The sequence below is a fragment of the Petromyzon marinus genome, chromosome 59 (assembly GCF_048934315.1).
Source record: "Petromyzon marinus isolate PM22_M1 ecotype Great Lakes invasive population chromosome 59, UKy_Petmar_22M1.pri1.0, whole genome shotgun sequence".
Classification (NCBI taxonomy): Eukaryota; Metazoa; Chordata; class Hyperoartia; order Petromyzontiformes; family Petromyzontidae; genus Petromyzon; species Petromyzon marinus.
In genome coordinates, this window is record NC_133725.1 from 17,226,286 (window position 1) to 17,240,491 (window position 14,206).

Consider the following 14,206-nt stretch of genomic DNA (forward strand, 5'->3'; position numbering starts at 1 on the left):
TTGATACGTTTTTATCGACCAGATAGGGAGCGTTACGTGTGGGGGGGAAACCGCTCCCTTCGGTGCCTCCATGGTCCAATAGCTGGTCTTCTTGGCGCCACGGTCCCGAGCCCTCTAAATGTTCCTCATGGAGCAAATCAACGGGTGGGCCATTGCCTTGTCAGGGCTCATTCATTGCTCCGGATTCCACCTGAAAATGCCAGGTGCAGATCCCCACATCATTAAAGCCACGGAATTGGTCTAGAGCAGGCTGGCCATGTGGCCCGGTACCTGACACCATCGCTATCATTGAAGACCTGGTTCATCAAGGACTGCATACTGATGTACCCCCCCTGGTGAGACATTGCTTAACCAACACATACTTCACCTGGAATGGAACTCTCTACAAACAAACTGAGGGCACCCCAATGGGCTCCCCCCTATCTCCGGTTGTAGCCAACGTATTCATGGAAAAATTTGAAACTGACGCCATCCAGACTGCCACTCTACGCCCGACCTTATGGAAGAGGTACGTTGATGACACCTTTGTCATCTGGCCACATGGCCAGCCTGCTCTAGACCAATTCCGCGACCACATCAATTCCATACACCCAGCCATCAGATTTACCATGGAGGTCGAAAAAGATGGCAAACTACCCTTTCTGGATGTCTTAATTAAAAGGAGACATGATGGTTCAATGAGCCACTCTGTCTACAGGAAAGCTACCCATACAGATGCTTACTTGAAACCGGATTCCCACCACCATCCATCCCAGAAGAACTGCCTCATCAAGACTCTATACCATAGAGCCCAATGCATTTCCGACCAGGAACACATTACCAGTGAACTCAAGCACGTACACCAGGCTCTCAGGGCTAATGGCTACTCCGACTACACAATCCGGAAAGCCATCACTCCAGTCATGAAGAAGGATCCTCTTGTGGAGCCACTCAAAACCATCACCTTACCCTACATTGCAGGGGTCACTAAAAAGATCTCCAAAATCCTGAATAAACACAAGATCCAGGTCCGATTCAACACAGTACACAAAATCCGTGATTTAGTTCCATCTGTAAAAGATGCTCTTCCAGACATACAGTACCCGGGCGTTTACAAACTAAAGTGCCTCTGTGGTAGTAGCTACATTGGAGAAACCAAAAGACATATCTCGGACCGCATCCGCGAACATAAAGCAGACTTGAAACACGGTAAGACGAACTCCTCTGCCGTGGCAGATCACTGTTACAATTCAGTGGGCTCACATGACATTGACTTCTCCAAGACGGAGGTTCTTTGCAAACCAACTGGCTACCATGAGAGATTCGTTCATGAGGCCATTCACATATACAAGCACAGAGACAATTTCAACCGAGAAGATGGATTCAGGCTTAGTAACCACTGGAAAGATGTGTTAAATCATTTCTGTTCTTAATTAATTGTAATTTTACGATGACCTTCAGACCGCAGCTCTTTCGCCAGCATTGCCTCTTAATACCTCTCACACCACGGTTAATGGTATGGTTTACAACATGGAGTATACTAGGGCTTCGCAGCTGTCTCTCTCCCCCTCCTCTGTTCCGACCATGGACGAACTCGTCCGTCTGAACGGGGCCCGTAGCTATCCGTGGTACGGAAAATTTGAGGGTAAGAATCCACCCATTTTTTCGCCATATAGCATTGTGATATATAACGACTTATGGTTGGTAGCTTAGCTGATTGGAGAATATAGAGTTTATTGATAACATGAAGGTAATTTATATTTTAGTTTTTATTGGTTCACTATATAGTACTGTGAATAGCTCAGATGTGTAGTCATTTCTGTGACCAGTCACTAGCAAATCACCCAGTTATTTCAATGCTAAATTCGCCTAGTTATTTCAATGCTAAATTCTCCTGTTTTGATTTGTACTAAGTGCCTCGGTGAATGTGTATGCTCTGACTTCAACGTAACTATTTCTGTAGCAGTTACAAGCGAATGCCTTAATTTAGCTATTTCAATGCTAAATTCTATGCTAATTCCTTTTAACAATGGGTGCCTCTGCGGATGTGTATGCTTTAACTTTTAACATAGCTATTTCTGTGACCAGTCACAAGCTAATCATTCAGCCTTTTCAATGCTACATTTTATGATAATTCCTTCGTCAAGGCTCTTTGTTCCTCTCACACAGCTTAAAAGCCGTGATCTGAACGTGGCTCTCTCACTCCAGCGCTGTCCTACCAGACAGTCTCGCTCCCTTCACCTGATGAAGGCCGCTTGTGTTGTGGCCGAAACGTCGTGAGAATATCATTGTGTTATTTTATTTTATCAATTTATTATTTTATTCTCATTCTACGTGACTTTACCGAAAGAACCAAAGAAGATGAATCATTGCAGTCACGAAAGCTTTAAATCGAAATCTATACAGCTCTCTTTCAGAAGCGGCCACACAATTACAGCTCAACAAATTGGCTTATTACGTGGACATTAGTAGCCAAATACTCTAAACATGTGTTAATAAATGTGGAGGGAAAACCCGGAGGATCCGGAGAAAAATACACGCGACCACGGGGAGATAACATACAAACTCCAAATACAAAGGTGTCAGGGTAAGGATTTAATACACGACCTCCTGTATACCCTACAAAATAGTTAACATCTCGCCACCGTGGCGCCCAATTCTGATCACATGACATAGCAAAACGAACGTCGCGGTGCATAGCAATAATTCAATTGGGCAATTACTGAGCGTTCATAAACATGAGGGGATACAGGAGTACCCAGAGAAAACCCACTCGTGCAAAAGGGCAACCCTCTATCCCATGCAGACAGAGATGTTGCTTATCCCACTTGCTGTACTGCCTTCTCCTGGCCAGCCAGAATATGCCACCTCAACACCCACTACACCATGAACTTTGTGAACCGAGTTTAAATTTCTGGCCACGGCGAACATCAGTGGCTATCTCCCTCTTCCTCTCTCGTCCCTGCTATTATCTCCCTCTTCTTCCTGCGTCCCTCCCACTATCTACCTCTCCAATCCGTCCCACCATCTCCCTCTTCCTCCCTCGTCCCTCCCACCATCTCCCACTTCCTCCCCAGTACCTTCCACTATCTCCCTCTTCCTCCCACTTGGCTCTACTATCTCCCTCTTCTCCCGTCCCTCGCACTATCTCCCTTTTCTTCCCCCATCCTTCCCACTATCTCCCTCTGCATCTCCAATCCCTCGCACTCTCTCCCTCTTCCTTCCCCTTCCTTCCCACTATCACCTTCTTACTCTAACCGATCTGCCTAATCCTCCCAAATAACTCCCACTATCTCCCTCTACTTCCCCAGTCGCTCCAACTATCTCCCTCTTCATTCCCCTTTCCTGCCACTATCTCCCTCTTCCGCCCCCTTCCCTCCCACTATCTCCCTCTTCCTCTCCCGTCCCCCCCGCTATCTCCTTCTTTCTCTCCCATCCCTCCCACTTCCTTCCTCCCCCGTCCCTCCCACTATCTTCTCATCCTCCCCCATCCATCCCACGATCTTCCTCATCCTCTCCCGTACCTTCCGCACCTTCCTTATTTAACACCATCAGGTTCACAGACTCGCCCTCGCTTCTCCCAAGTCAAATAGCCTAGCTTAGACACAACCCTCACCATGTTACACTGACGGCATCGACCGAGACAGCCAACAACTATCCGGCCGCCCAATTATCTAGTGAAGACGGCAGCGACCAAGTCGGCAAAGACGACAGTGCCGACGAGACGACTCCACTTCCCAGAACCTGCAACCACGAGCTCTCGCTCTCCGCTGCTTTTATCCGACTCGGCGCGGCCTGGCTCCACCTTGGCCGCGCCTCCCTTCTCCAACCCACGAGCGGGTTCCAGTGTCTTCCAGAGAGGGTCTCTGTGATCCTTGCCCCAGTGCCTCCGCCCTGCTGACAAACCCGCGTGAGGCTCACTGGCGTGTGTACTCCCCGTCCACCGCAGTTGCCGCTGCTGGACAACAACTATTACTCTACAGTTGTACTGCCCTTCTGTACCGTGCCCCCGAGCCATCAACACGGACTCACAGCATCAACACAGACTCACATGATCAACACAGACTCCCACGATCAACACTCACAGCATCAATACGGACTCACACCATCAACACGGAAACACAGGGTCAGTGAGCGAGATGGCGGATGAGTGCATACATGATGTGAGTGGTGGTGAGTTCAAGTTGAGCACCCAGTTTTAAATCTCATTTACTCCCACCACCACCACCACCCTACACACCCTACATACAACAGTCGGAAGTAAATGCCTACACACCCTACATACAATCGTCAGTAGTAGGAGTGAGGAGAAGAGGGCATCAGTGGGGGCGAGGCATGAAGCGTTGAGAAGCCCTCAGATACTCCATAAAACCCCGAGTTTCATGGAGTATAATTTTCAGCATTACAGTTCCAATTGTTTTACGTTAACAAATGTCTCACGATATATTACACCGTATAGGTAACTAGATTGGGCGAGGGATGGTCTTTTTTGTTGAACAATCAATAAAGCTACGGTGTCGTACTGTGCCCGTATCCGTGTACGGTACTGTGCACTAAAGGAAGAAAAATCGAGCGGCTGAACCTCACTGCCTCCTTACCGGAGGCTGTAAACATCAAGTGACTTGAAAACTGCGATGGGACGTGAAAGACAACATGGAGAGACAAGAGGGCGCCACGTGTGTTCTTCCATGCCAGCAGCAGCATCATCGCAGGCAATGAGGTTCAAATGGGCACAGGAACTTTGAGGTGGACCCACGAGTGGTCGAGCCACAGGGGCGCGCAATCGGCGACCTCTATACGCTTGCCGCAATCCGCACCGTCATTTCACGGAGCCCTTGTCCACTCGACGAGTGCGACGACGCCGTCCCACCGTCATTCGGCACCTCGTGGTGACATCACAACAGCAAAGCGACAGGTGTTTATTTATTCATTTCTTGAGGCAATTCGAGGGCCCGGTTACATCGCGTTGTGATACACGCACACACCGTCAACATATACTACACCGGTTATAAAAAAAAAAGCAGGGGATAGAAAGGTGGGGGAGCGGACCCGACCACAGGTATTGTTTAAAAGACGTCATGCAAGTCCATGCGGACACCAACATCCGAACGATTGTACCAATAAATCCTGAACCTTCTGGAAGATTTCAGCTCCCGCTGGTTTGGATCAGGGTGATGTTGGGGCATTAAATTCCATTAATTGGGAAAGGCGCCAATCTTGTGGGAATGTCCTCGCCAGAGAAGAAACTTGTCGCTTCCATGTTTTATTTTCATCCGACGTCCCATTAGCGAGATCCAGAGCGTGACGGACTCATATGGAGTCGGCCTCCTGTAAATTTTCTGGTCTCATTCTCACCACAGGTGAAGGCAGAGCCACACATCAACGTGCCAATGGGGCCACGGTTGAAGTGGTGGGGCCACGGTTGAAGTGGCGGTGGCCACGGGTCATGTGGCCTCGATGTATTTTCCATGTTGAAGGCCGATTGCCCCAAACATTGCCCGTCATATGCAGTGTCACTGAATAACGTGTGAAACATACTGTAGCATATACAAACTTGTATTTTCTTCATACATTAAATACAATAAACACAATAAACATGAAATGCGTATAGGACATTTATAACTCTCTCAATGACCAAACTTGTATTTTATGAACACACTTATACGAGCAAAATATGACAAAAGTGTTCCAGATTTCAGTTTCAATTGAGACTGAAATCCGGAATCATTACCCCCTACTGACAGACTAATAATACCCGCTCGCAGGCCAAGTGCTGATTCGCCTTGGGGCCTCGCCTGGTATAGAGGTCGTGGGTTAAATCCTGACGCCTGTATATCTGGAGTTTGCATGTTCTCCCCGTGACCGCGTGGATTTTTCTCTGGGTTCTTCGGTTTTTCCCTCCACATTTAGAAACATGCGTTTAAAAGTATTTGGCTGCTATATATTTCTGCGTGACAAGCCACTTTATAGCGCTTTCATTTGTGGCCCGGTCGTTCCTGAAAGAGAGCTATACAGCTGAGTGGGCCTTACCTGGTAAAATAAAATAGGTTAGTTTATTTTGTGCCACAGGGGGACAGCTACGGGGGGGGGAGGGGGGTGCCCATTAAAATGGTCGAGATGAGATGCAACTTAAGGCGCTTGTGACTTCCCAAAATATTATTTATGGCAGGTTTTCACATCTAAACATCCCAGGTGGCATTGAAGCCAAGAGCTCCCACCCTAGGTGAGTAGCTACGAGAGCGGTGCTGTGCACGGCGACACGCCACTTTCTCCATCTGCCTGACTTGGTATTTTCTTTTTTGTTACTTAAATAAATGTTAATGTTTCGTTTTGTGTACGCGTGTATGTACACCGTTTGGGGAGCGGTGGTGCAGCAGTTAGCGCACTACGAACTCAGCCATCTGAGTACATGGTGTGGTGTGTATAACATCGCAAAACTGGGGAGGACAAAGGCAACCAGACGTGGGGCTGGCCACACAACCACTTCTGTGCCATGCCGGCCATCATAGGTGCTACCCGTTAACAGCACTTGCTCCAGCAATCTGTTAACGGCGATACGGAGTACCTTTGTCTTTTTGTGCAATTGTGTGCTTCTGTGTGCGACGCATGCGACGATGTGCATGTTTGTGTTTGATAAATGTACATCCGCAATGTGTGTGTGACGCGTATAATGCGCGTGTGTGACGAGGGTTGGAACAGCGATTCACGCACTGCCCTATCCACGCGGCGACCTCTCCTCAACGTCTCGAGCCTCGGCGGAGAGCGCCGCGAGGTTCGACTCCAACTCCGGCTTTCCAGGGACAAACCCTCCCCCCAATGCCCCTCCCCCCAGGCCCATGGGGGGGGGGAAGTCGCCCCCCTCCCTCACTCCACGCTCAGGAACTTCCTCTTCTTCGCCGTGTTCATGTACGGTCGCCAAGGTCACTCCACCTCGGCGGTGGCCGCGTTGTCCAGCGTGCCCAGTTTAATCTCGTAGACTGCGCGACACACAAAAGCAAAGATCCCCCCATGCAGCCTTTAACAGACGGCGTGGGAAAAGCGCTGTTCGTGTGTTAGCATGTAGGAAAGCCAGCACGGCACACCAAGGGGTGGGTGTGGGTGGCCAGCATTACGTCCGATCATCTTTGAATTTACGTATCGCATCCGGGGTGGGGGAATGCGAGTCGGGTCACGGTACAGCGAATGCGACTAGAGCAGCGACCCCACCGACTCAAGTTCCGATCCGCTCTACAAGTCACCCGCGGGCCACCTAGCCCGAGGCTAGACTCTTACATTCAGCCCATCATCCTCTCAGGGGTCGATAAAATTTACAACCACTTCGCAGGGAAGTCCACAAGGAATGTGGAATTTCCACCGCCTCTGCAGGGGTGTAAAGTGGAGACGAGTAACAATGTGTCAGGCAGACTTACGCTCCATCTCGAATCACGGTCCCACCTCCTTCAACTCGATGTCCTTGCCGTCGCGCTTGTAGACGTTGTGCCTGTTAGGAGGGGGGGGGGGCAGAGACGTCACGGGAGGGGTCGCGGCAAGTTACACGGACGGCGCTGGACTCTCATTACGCGTCCTCGCAGACGTTTGCCAGTTAGAGGCCAGCGGCCACCCTTTTTAAAACTGCGGATGCATTAACAAATGAACAACATTACGCGCCTTCAGCTTCAGAGATGGTGTTAAATAAAAACTCTGTGCTGTTGCTCAAAAACTAAAGTAAAACGAAACTATTTTTATTTTACCACTGAGCTATGTAGCTCTTTTTCACATAAAAATGTATAGCAGCAAAATACTCGAAATTCAAGTTTCTAAATGTGTAGGGAAAAACCCGGAGGACCCGGAGAAAAATCAAAGTGACCAGGAGGAGAACATGCAAACTCCGAATATACAGGCGGACACACAGCACCTGGCCCAAAAGTCTGCTCACTCTTTCCCATTCCGAGACATCTGCAAGTTGCCGGGTGGTAGGTGTCACGTCCACCGCTGAATCTCGGTACGCGCGAGCGGCTCGGTGTTAATTTTATTTATAGAGGCGTAGCGCTGCTGTTTTTAAAAGGCGTTGCCCTCACCGCAGAGAACCGTAGTGACACGACCGGCACTCTATGGAACAAAAGTGTGCCGCACGCCCTCCCGCATGGTCTTATGGGAGCCTCGGTATGTCTTCAGGTCAGAAGACGTACTTGAGTTTTTCTTACGGTTCCGTTTCGACGACGTATATGTACATCATGGAAATGAGAAAGGGTTATAGCCTATACGAGGGATCTTTGTGCTTTGGGGATGGGGGAGGAAGATGTGGGTGAGACTGGCACGGTGCCCGCACGCACCCTCTTTCCGAGTCGCGACGTGAAGTTGTGCATCACGAGGTGTTGGAATGCCTCGGACATCATGTCCACGTCCGGATGTCGTGCCGCATCACCACGCTCGAGAGTGTCAAGTACACCGTGGCATCGTACCACGTGTCACATGAACAGCACGCCGGAAAGTTAGACACACCACAGGTGTCACACAGACTGTACTGGAGAGTTAAACACACTGCCCTTCCATCAGCGGCATCATACCACATCACACCACATACACAGTTAAGACACCACAATTCCCCGTCTGCAGCATCATACTACACACCGCACATCGTACGCACAGCTAAATACACCTCCATCCCCCGTCTGTTGCACCGCATCACACACGTCACATCATGCATCACACTGGGGAGCGGGAGCGGAGTGGCTATCTCATTACACTACAAATCCGGTGACCTGACTTCGACTTCCGGTGTGTCCAAGCATCGACAGTGGGGAGACAAAAGGGGCCAGATGCGGTAATGACCACACCACCCACCCCGCCGTGTGCCCTGCCGGCCTTCGTAGGTCGCTCGACAAACAGCACTTGCCCTGACAGCCTGTTAAAGGCTACACGGGGGAGCTTTGTCGACTGTGGTGCGTGCGCGTGCCTGGCATACCGCGGTGCTCATGCAGGACGATGAAGTCGTTGACGGCATTGGCGCAGCACGCCCACACCAGCGCCTGCAGCTTGTGGCCTCCGTGGTTCATCGGCTGAGCGTTCGGCAGGATCAGCTTCTTCTCCTGCGGTGGTGGTGGGATGGTGGTGGTGGTGTGGTAACATGACAGCAAGCGGTCACACGCCGAGTCCGCTCTTCCCACCGGCGTCCGTCCCGGCCACGCTGCGTTCGCCCCCCCACCTCCCCGCCCTCCCACTGTATCCGACTCGGGTTGTGTTGTTTGTTTTTTCCATTGCGGAAGCCGAGCCGAGCCATACCGGTATACGGGGTCGCCAAACCCCGTGTTGGCACAACTGGGATGCACCATTGGAAAAACTTTACTATTTATATTTTACCAGGTAAGGCCCACTGAGCTATGCAGCTCTTTTCCAGAAGCGACCTGGCCACAAATCATAGTTCAACTAAGTGGCTTATCGTCATGTGGAAATTTATAGCAGCCAAATACTCTTAAACGGACGTCGATTCTAAATGCGGAGGGAAAAACCGGAGGACCTGGAGAGAAATCCACGCGACTCCTCGGAAAGAGGCACGCAACTCCAAATATACAGCAGGCATCAGGGTCAGGATTGAACCTGCGACCTCCTGTATACCAGGTGTGGGAGTTAACATCTCGCCACAGTGGCGCCCCCAATGGTACATCTTTCCGTGACCACCGACCGTGCGTAGTGCTACAGTAGATACATTTTCGATGAATGGAAGGGATCGGTCATCGGGAAAAGGCGGACTGAATCGCGAGGAATGAAGTTGACAAAAGCTGCATGCACCAAACCAAAGTGTCCAACGCTCCACCACTTACGACCACCCCCCCCCCCACACAGCCTCCACCTTTCATCAACAACCAGATTTCTTCTGGTTAACTCAACGGATGCGAGTTATCTCACACTGCACAAGCCCGATGATTGGTCGACACGGCTCGTGTGAGGTGCAAGGAACTGATTCTAAAGCCGATAGAGAACATGTGTGTGTGTGCGGTAATTTAGCAGTTAGCATGCTGCTCCACAAACCTAGTGACCCGAGGTTGATTTCCGTTCATGGCCAACACCAGTGGCGATTATCTGAACTGGTCCTGGGCCTCCCCTAGATCAATTCAGCCTCAAATGAGTACCTAGTGCGGTGTGTAAACATTACCAGAGAGATAAAGGTGGCCAGTTGTGGTGCTAGCCACCAACACCCTCGCAAACAGCACCTGTCCCAAAAGCCTGTTAAGGCTATATGGGGGACCTCTGTCTTTGCGCGCTTGTACACATGCAATACACGAGGACCCACATTCCTCATGTGACCCCAAACCCTGTAGCCCCTGTGACCGCGTGCCCGCACCTTGATGAACTGCTTGAGGAGGGAGCTGGGGTCGCGTGAGGTCGTCGCCATGATGTGTGGGTCCTTCATGCCGGCTCAGCGGTACTCGTCATCCATGTGGCTGCTCACTCCTACTGACACGGGGGGGGGGGGGTGGATAGAAAGAGGTGGTAGATGGGGCAGGGGGGACGGAGAGGGTAGGTTATCATTTGCCATACTTCCCCGTGCAGGTGAGTGAAGGTGTGTGTGTGGGTGGATGGAAGGAGCGACCAGGAATGGTTTAGAATATCACTCTGCAGTGATCGCGTTGATTTTGTGTAGCGAGCTGAGCACTAATGAGACCTGGATGAGTCCCAATTGCAAGAGTGGGTGGGTGATATGGCAGGTGAGTGGGTAAATTGAGTAAAATGATGAGTGAGTGAATGAGTGGGTCAGTGCATGTTAAACCTCTTTGTTACAGCACGTAACCAACCGTGGTAATCGGAAGTGTGACAAACTAACCACAAAAAGAAGTTCTCAAGAAATGAGTTTGTCAATCTAGACGATTTAAAAGTGCAAAGCTCCAGTGGCTTCCTAATATTGTAAGGAAGACCGCTGCAGAAGGAAGACTGCTCCAGAAGCACACGTTATGTGGTGACCACGGCCTTCATTCGACATTCCACCAAAATTTACGCCAGCCACCACACACACACACGGCCGCGTTCACGCCATGGGATTTTTCAAAGTCCACTTGGGAAGCAATCGCCGTGCAGTATTTACGGTCAACGCAACTGCTGCATTAAACCCATTAAACCGGTGGGGGGGGGGGGGGGTTGAGGGCCCGCCGTTCTCGAACCGCGAACCTCCGCGGCAAAATACGGTGCCACCGCTTGGCAGGAAGGACCGACGGCGAGCCGGGGATGCGCGCCGACTCGGCGTGTCTAGCGGGCGGAGACGCGCGACGCTTATCCCCCTGCCTCAAGAGTCTCGCGGGAAGGAAGAGAGAGAGAGATGCGAGGAGACGTGATGGTGAGGGATGTGAGATCACCCTCCCCTCCCTGGTCGAATTCCACGGCCTTCTGGAGTTCAAGCGCCTCCCACCGCAGGTCCGTAGGCAGCACCAGGTTTTCTTCGGTGACGACGTCAGGGGGACAGGGGGCAGTGGGTAGGGGGCGGGCAGGGGAGAATTAACAAGGAAGAAAAATCATGCGCACGCATGGATTCATTTGGAAACGCTTTCCACGCGCGGTTGTCTTCTCGCCTGTATTGTCAGACCGTTTTGTCCCATCTTAGTCCGTCTTGCGTGTCTCATTGTCTCTAGATCCGTCTCTAGTCTGTCTTGCGTGTCTCAATGTCTCTAGTCTGTCTCGCTGTCTCTCGTTCGTCTTGTCGCCGCGAGCCCATCTCTAGATCCGTCTCGCCGCCCGTTACCATCGAGCGCCCTCTTGAGCCGCGCCTTCTCCTCTACGAGGATCTTCTTGGCCTCCTGCGCCTTGCGGTAGAGGTACTCGCCGTGCAGTTGCGCCTCCTCAGCTGCACCACCAAACAAAGATCCCCCATGTAGCCTTCGACAGGACTGTCGGGTACAAGTGCTGTTAACGAGCAGCACCTTTGATACACGAAGGGGGGTAGGTGGCCAGCACCACATCCGGCCGCCTTAATCTCCCCAGTGGCGATGTTTACACAACGCACCAGGTACTCATTTGAGGCTGAGTTGACCAAGGGGAGGCCCAGGAACGGAATCGTCACCAGTGTTGGCCATGAGCGGGAATTGAACTCGGGTCGCTGGGTTCGTAGTGCAGCGTAGTGCTAATCGCGAGACGACCATAAACAACAACCGCCATTCGCCACGAAGTGGTGGAGATGTCACCACGGCGCTCGTGCCAGGCTATGTGCAGGTTAAGGCCACATGAAGCGTCGAACGCCCGCTGGCAGCAGGAGGTCACAGACAGACAGACCCAGGTTGCCATTGGTTGCTTGACTGAGATGACTGGCCGATGCACCACCTGTGCCCCCGACTGTGCTACACCACCGCTCCCACCTACACAAACTCTCTTGGGCTATACTCTTTGGTTCTTTCGGTAAAGTCATATAGGCATAAAATATACAATAAATTAAATCACGACGTTTCGGGCGCAACACAAGCGTCCATCATCAGGTGGGACAAACCACAGCAAGAAACAATTGCCGACGTGGGCAAAAGAGCTGCTGTAAACAAGAGACTATATAGGTAAGAGAAGGGGGGAAGATCAGGGAGGAGAGATAGAGAGGGGGGGGGGGGTATGAGGAGGGGAGTGCTGAAGAGAGCGGGGCTGGGAGTGGGAAGCTTAAGAAATTAGAGATGCGGAAAGTTAAGGCAACACCATAAAGCAGTTAAGGTTTTACCTGGTTAATAACATTCTTCCAATGATTACTCAATTTGTATCCATCTTCTCGGTTGAAGTTATGTCTGTGTTTATATATCTGGATGGCTTCATGAACAAACCTTTGATAGTAGCCCGAAGGTTTGCAGAGCGGCACCACGATACTCCTAGCGACGTCGTTGATTAATGTCTGTAATATCGATGGTGAATCTCTGTAATTAATATCGATGATTCGATTCCACGAGAACAGATTCCACAAGAATCGATTCCACAACTATTTTAGTAAAGCGAAGTACGCGATTCGATTCAAACGTGTTCGTTCCGGTCTCATCAGAATCGGTATTGATTCTGTGCTGGAGGTATCCAATGAGCTATAAAGCTCTTTGATCACAGACGTGCCAGTAGGGGGCACGGGGTCATAACGTCACAACAAACAATACAAAAACGATAGGAGTGCAAAGGGAATGGTAGCAAACCACTAAAAATAGGTTAAATAAACCATATAAGTTCATACTCTTTGGTTCTTTCGGTACGAAGTCTCGCTCTCTGTTCCACCCACTACAACTGGCGTCAGAAGTAGCCAAATAGTAAGATGAATCGCTATAATGGAGACGCGAAGAAAAACTCGTACCAGGGCTCCAGTGGAAGAGGAGGACGACTCAACACCACCGGGGTTAGCAGCCCCGGAAGGGGGAGGAGAAGCGACGACGGCCGAGCTGCTCACTGCCCGGCCGCCCGGCGGCTCACCACCGTCGGAGAGGGCGCTTCAGGTGGCTCACTCCCGCCTCGCCCAACTCCTGCACGCGGCGGCATCCATCCTCGACGAAATACATCGCGGGTTATAACCACAACAAATATAATCACAATCACTGCGACCATAATCGCCATAACCACAAATATAACCATAACCACGAGCTACATAACCACAAGTATAAACACTACTGCCACAAATATAACCATAACCACCACAACCATAACAACCAACATAACCACCACAACAACCACAATGATGCTGATACACTCTCACACCATGTGGGTCCCCTTGTCTCCTTGTGTCTCCCTGTGGGTGAGTGGATGGGTTGGCGAGAGAGTCGATGGGTTGGCAAGAGAGTCGGTGGGTTGGTGAGAGAGTGGGTGGGTGGCAGAGTGTGTGACCGGTGGCAGAGTGAGTGACCGGTGGCAGTGGGCGACCGGTGAAGAAGTGGGTGCGAGAGTGGGTTGCTGAGTGGGTGGCCGAGTGGGTGGCTGAGTGAATTGGTGAGTGGATGAGTGCCAGAGTGGGTGGGTGAATGGCTGAGTGGGTGGGTGAGAATCAGTATGTTTTTGCTGGAGGAATCCGATTAGCTATGAAGCTCTTTTTCAGAGATGCCCAGAGAGTGGCTGAGTAGGTGGCTGAGTGAGTGTCGGTGGGTGTGTGAGTGGGAATGAAATCTAACCTGCACCTCTGCATTGCAAGTCCAGCGAGCTAACGCCCTGCGTGTGGTGGGGTAAAGTGTGGGCATGGCCACTTTGCTCCAACACGTCCGGACCAGCGTGGAAGAGTAGACCAAATACCTCTATATAGCGGCCTCTAGTGGATGCCTTT

The 14,206-nt window shown here is 51.0% G+C and overlaps 1 long non-coding RNA gene across 2 annotated transcripts; it reads right to left on the reverse strand.

The window, feature by feature from the left end:
* Positions 1–4,884: 4,884 nt before the first annotated feature.
* Positions 4,885–9,043, reverse strand: LOC142905905 (uncharacterized). Of its 2 annotated transcripts, XR_012929917.1 has the most exons (4): positions 8,924–9,043; positions 8,292–8,387; positions 7,389–7,459; positions 4,885–6,956 (listed from the first exon to the last, which is right to left on the reverse strand). It is a non-coding gene; the product is annotated as an uncharacterized LOC142905905 (long non-coding RNA). The 2 variants fall into 2 exon arrangements; XR_012929916.1 differs by lacking the exon at positions 8,924–9,043 and having other exon boundaries at positions 8,292–8,916.
* Positions 9,044–14,206: the final 5,163 nt, after the last annotated feature.